Consider the following 6,000-nt stretch of genomic DNA (forward strand, 5'->3'; position numbering starts at 1 on the left):
GGAATATTACCTTTTACTAAACTGCAGAAGTAGAAGTAGGGCACACATGCTCAAACCTGTAAAGGGTCATTTTAGAACTGAGATCAGAAAATTCTTCCTCCCGCTTAAGTAATCAACATGCGGGATAAACTTATAGGGTAGTGGAAGCAAAAATCCTTGCAATCATTTAAGAAGGAACTAGTTGTTAAAACGATAGGACAGTAGGATCTCTTGGGGTAGATGAATCAAGGTGGGTCAAATGGTCTGCCTCATCTGTAATTATCACAGAAGTGTTAGAGTGCAAGAGGCTGCCATTCGGCCCATCGTATCTGCACTAGCTCTCCGAATGAGCAATTCACCAAATGCCAGTCCCCTGCCTTCTCCCTGTAACCCTGCACATTCTTCCTTTTCAGATCAGTTTAATTTCCTTTTGAATGCCTCGATTGAACCTGCCTCCACCACAATCTCAGGCAGCGCATTCCAGACCTTAACCACTCGCTGTGTGAAAATGTTTTTCCTCATGTCACTTTTGCTTCTCTTACCATTTATTTTAAATCTGTGCTCTCTTGTTCTCGATTCTTTCTTGAGTGGAAACAGTTTCTCCCTATTGACTTGACCAGACCCCTCATGATTTTGAATACCTCCAGCAAATCTCCTCTCAGCCTTCTCCTCTCCAAGGAACACGGTCCCAACTTCTCCAATCTATCTTCATAACTGAAATTCCTCATCCCTGGAATCATTCTTGTGATTTTGCAAATGCTGCTAATTTCCTGCATCCGATTCTAAGTTCTGAAATTAGCATCACTAAAAAGGGCCACCCCATCATGCAGGTAGAAGTGAAAGGGCCCTTAGCATAATAGCATTGACTTGTGGGCAACAGCGCAAAGCAGTTGCTGTTTAAAATGTAAAAATGAATATGGCATGTCAAATGTGAAATGGAACGGTTGTGAGGCAATTCATGAATGTAATGAAGGAAACTGATCTCCCTTGCAATGTTTGAATTTTTTGGTGCTGTTTGGAACTGTTTGGAAATGTATTTTTTACAGATTTTTAGGAATAAAGTATATTTTGGAAATTAAAAAAAAAGCTTAAACACAGTTTACTCAGTGTTCTAAGCTTTTAGATAAAGGGCTGGGCGATACAGGTAGCCATTTGGCTGCCATGCTCAGGGAGAATGCCAAGGTGTTGGAACTTAAACCCCAGACTTGAGTAACATGAGCATTTGGGCTTCTTCCAGAGAGAAAGTCTGATCTTAGCGGCATTGTCCAGTACTGAATAAAAGGAGGTTTTGGCACAGCAGCGACTCGAGGAGACAGGGCACTGTCACACAGCAGCACTCAGAGCTTGTGAGGATGTCTTGCTTTACCATGCCAACAGGATTTGAAGGTTGCACAAATATAGAGTGACGATGCAATGGCACTGCTTGGCCACAACTGTCCTGCAAAATGCCGCATGGATTCTGAAGATTCTAGACATCTGACAACACAGGCTACACAAAGTTATCTTTTTAACAAAGGAGTCATTATAAATAGAAATGCTAAATTACAGTTCTACCTGCTGGAAATGTTACAATATACTTCTAATGAAAAATGATTTATGTAAAAGAAAGCAGAGGTCCTGACTCTCCAGTAGGCTAACTTCCTGATATGCAGCACCATTTTCTCTTCCTTTTCCCATTCTGCCCACATGCCCCATCACTGAAGAATTAATTACTGCCCAAACCCAGTTTTTTGTGGCAGGAAATACAGAATTTGAACTTAGATTGAAAAAAAACAGCAACAGGTCAGACAAACCAGTGAATATCTTCCACAGCCAACCGCAGTGCTCCCACACCTGAAACTTCTTTTCTAGTCTTCATCAGAAACTGCCCTGTCACCACAAGGTGTTAGTCCATCTGCCTAATTTGCATTTTATACTGGCACTTGTTTAAATCAGATTCCAAGAGACTGGGATCATGTCTCAGTTTCAATGTAAGAGTTTGCTGTCATGATCAGAGTGCAGTATTTAATGCTCTAATCACCAAGTGGCAGCTCAATAATGCTGGTCTCCCTTAATCCAACCTCAGCTAGAACCAATGTAAAAACAGCTTGTAGTTATAAGCCCTACTTGCGGTGCAGGGACATCTATGGTCACTGTACTTGAACCTGGACTGCTCCAGGGAAAAAGATGCTTTTAGGGCTGTGCTAAAATAGTTTTAATATGTAACTGGATAAAGTAAAAAAAAAAATCAGAAGCTAATGCACAATCCAACAACACTCTCTGGTCTGAGGAGGTTGGACTAACTTAGCCGAGCCATGGCAATTGGCAGTGGTAATGGACCAAAAATTCTTCAGACTCCTCAGCTACCAACAATCATCCTGCAAACATCATCAGCAAGGAGTCAGGAGGGCTAAAAGGGGTCATGAAAAGTCATTGGCAAACAGGATTCAGGAAAATCCCAAGGCTTTTTATACGTATATAAAGAGCAAGAGGGTAATTAGGGAAAGGGTTGGCCCACTCAAGGACAGAGAAGGGAATCTAAGTGTGGAGCCAGAGGAAATGGGCGAGGTACTAAATGAGTACTTTGCATCAGTATTTATCAAAGAGAAGGACTTGGTGGATGATGAGCCTAGGGAAGGGAGTGTAGATAGTCTCAGTCATCTCACTATCAAAAAGGAGGAGGTGTTGGGTGTCTTGCAAAGCATTAAGGTAGATAAGTCCCCAGGGCCTGATGAGATCTACCCCAGAATACTGAGGGAGGCAAGGGAAGAAATTTCTGCAGCTTTGACAGAAATCTTTGCATCCTCATTGGTTACAGGTGAGGTCCCAGAGGACTGGAGAATAGCCAATGTTGTTCCTTTGTTTAACAAGGGTAGCAAGGATAATCCAAGAAATTATAGGCCGGTGAGCCTTACGTCAGTGGTAGGGAAATTATTAGAGAGGATTCTTCGGGACAGGATTTACTCCCATTTGGAAACAAACAAACTTATTAGCGAGAGGCAGCATGAGTTTGTGAAGGGGAGGTCACGTCTCACTAATTTGATTGAGCTTTTTGAGGAAGTGACAAAGATGATTGATGAAGGAAGGGCAGTGGATGTTATCTATATGGACTTCAATAAAGCCTTTGACAAGGTCCCTCATGGCAGACTGGTAGAAAAGGTGAAGTCACACGGGATCAGAGGTGAGCTGGCAAGATGGACACAGAACTGACTCAGTCATAGAAGACAGAGGGTAGCAGTGGAGGGTGCTTTTCTGAATAGAGGGATGTGACTAGTGGTGTTCCGCAGGGATCAGTGCTGGGACCTTTGCTCTTTGTAGTATATATAAATGATTTGGAGGAAAATGTAACTGGTCTGATTAGTAAGTTTGCGGATGACACAACGGTTGGTGAAGTTGCGGATAATGATGAGGATTGTCAGAGGATACAGCAGGATATAGATCGGTTGGAGACTTGGGCGGAGAAATGGCAGATGGAGTGTAATCCGGACAAATGTGAGGTAATGCATTTTGGAAGGTCTAATGCAGGTGGGAAGTATACAGTAAATGGCAGAACCCTTAGGAGTACTGACAGGCAGAGAGATCTGGGCGTACAGGTCCACAGGTCACTGAAAGTGGCAACGCAGGTGGATAAGGTAGTCAAGAAGGCATACGGCATGCTTGCCTTCATCGGTCGGGGCATAGAGTATAAAAATTGGCAAGTCATGCTGCAGCTGTACAGAACTTCAGTTAGGCCACACTTAGAATATTGCGTGCCATTCTGGTCGCCACACTACCAGAAGGACATGGAGGCTTTGGAGAGGGTACAGAAGAGGTTTACCAGGATGTTGCCTGGTCTGGAGGGCATCAGCTATGAGGAGAGGTTGGATAAACTCGGATTGTTTTCACTGGAACGACGGAGGTGGAGGGGCGACATGATAGAGGTTGACAAAGTTATAAGCGGCATGGACAGAGTGGATAGTCAGAAGCTTTTTCCCAGGGTGGAAGAGTCAGTTACTAGGGGACATAGGTTTAAGGTGAGAGGGGCAAAGTTTAGAGGGGATGTGCGAGGCAAGTTCTTTACACAGAGGGTGGTGAGTGCCTGGAACTTGCTGCCAGAGGAGGTGGTGGAAGCAGGTACAATAGCGACGTTTAAGAGGCATCTTGACAAATACATGAATAGGATGGGAAAAGAGGAATACGGTCCCCGGAAGTGCAGAAGGTTTTAGTTTAGGCAGGCATCAAGATCGGCGCAGGCTTGGAGGGCCGAATGGCCTGTTCCTGTGCTGTACTGTTCTTTGTTCTTTGTCCCAACAAAACCACACTGCTACCAGTGAGTCACAATTCTGCATTGCAATAGTTTTGTTGTGAGTACTGCTGGAAATGTTGTTGATTAAGGTGGCTAAAAAGAATCATTCAGGGTAGGTCAGAACCATACTGATGATTTCAGGACAAACCACACTGTTTGCATTCAGATTTGCCTTCTATGCTATCTGACTTACATTGGGAAATTTTATTTTCACAATAAACTTACTAAAAATGCCAATTTGCAAAAGTTGTAGTGTGGGTAGCACATGCCTTTCACTGGAATGGAACTTTGCTTGTGACACCTCACTTCAGGGGACATTTCACAGTGCAACTGGCCGCAGTTTCAAAGTCATCAAATAGCAATGGAACACTCTCAGTGCATTCATACTACAAATATAGTGTCAGTGCAATAAACATCATGCATTCATAAGGTAGATATCATGATCTTAGGACATCCTAAGGTGGGTTACATCCAATGAAATTCTTTTGAAGTATAGTTACTATTGTAATATTTAAAAAATGCAGCAACCAACTTTCTGATAGCAAGGTCCCATAAACAGCAATGAGATAAAGACCAGATAATCTGTTCCATAATGCTGGTTGAAAGATAAATATTGGCCCTGAAACTTGGAGAACTCCCCTTCTCCTTTTTGGATAGTGTCATGGGATGATTTACATTCACCTGGTGGGGGGAGAGTGGGGGGGGGATGGGGGCAGGGTGGGTAGACAGGTCCTTGGTTCATCTGAAAGATGGTCCTGACTATATAGTTAGACCATGCAGAACTGGATTATGAATTCCTGCAAAGGGCAGGAGGGGCACAACCACCCCATCCACTAAAACACAAACATGTTGTATAATGCATGAAATAATAAGCCTGTAGAATGTTTACAAACTGAACAAGGAACAAAGAACATAAGAACAAAGAGCAGTACAGCACAGGAACAGGCCATTCAGCCCTCCAAGCCTGCACCGATCTTGATGCCTGCCTAAACTAAAACCTTCTGCACTTCTGGGGTCCGTATCCCTCTATTCCCATCCTATTCATGTATTTGTCAAGATGCCTCTTAAACGTCTCTATGGTACCTGCTTCCACCACCTCCCCCGGCAACAAGTTCCAGGCACTCACCACCCTCTGTGTAAAGAACTTGCCTCGCACATCTCCTCCAAACTTTGCCCCTCTCACCTTAAACCTATGTCCCCTAGTAACTGACTCTTCCACCCTGGGAAAAAGCTTCTGACTATCCACTCTGTCCATGCCGCTTATAACTTTGTAAACTTCTATCATGTCGCCCCTCCACCTCCGTCGTTCCAGTGAAAACAATCCGAGTTTATCCAACCTCTCCTCATAGCTAATGCCCTCCAGACCAGGCAACATCCTGGTAAACCTCTTCTGTACCCTCTCCAAAGCCTCCATGTCCTTCTGGTAGTGTGGCGACCAGAATTGCACGCAATATTCTAAGTGTGGCCTAACTACAGTTCTTTACAGCTGCAGCATGACTTGCCAATTTTTATACTCTATGCCCCATACGATGAAGGCAAGCATGCCGTATGCCTTCTTGACTACCTTATCCACCTGCGGACCTGTGGACCTGTACGCCCAGATCTCTCTGCCTGTCAATACTCCTAAGGGTTCTGCCATTTACTGTATACTTCCCACCTGCATTAGACCTTCCAAGATGCATTACCTCACATTTGTCCCAATTAAACTCCATCTGCCATTTCTCCGCCCAAGTCTCCAACCGATCTATATCCTGCTG

Source organism: Heterodontus francisci, chromosome 17 (genome assembly GCF_036365525.1).
Source record: "Heterodontus francisci isolate sHetFra1 chromosome 17, sHetFra1.hap1, whole genome shotgun sequence".
Classification (NCBI taxonomy): Eukaryota; Metazoa; Chordata; class Chondrichthyes; order Heterodontiformes; family Heterodontidae; genus Heterodontus; species Heterodontus francisci.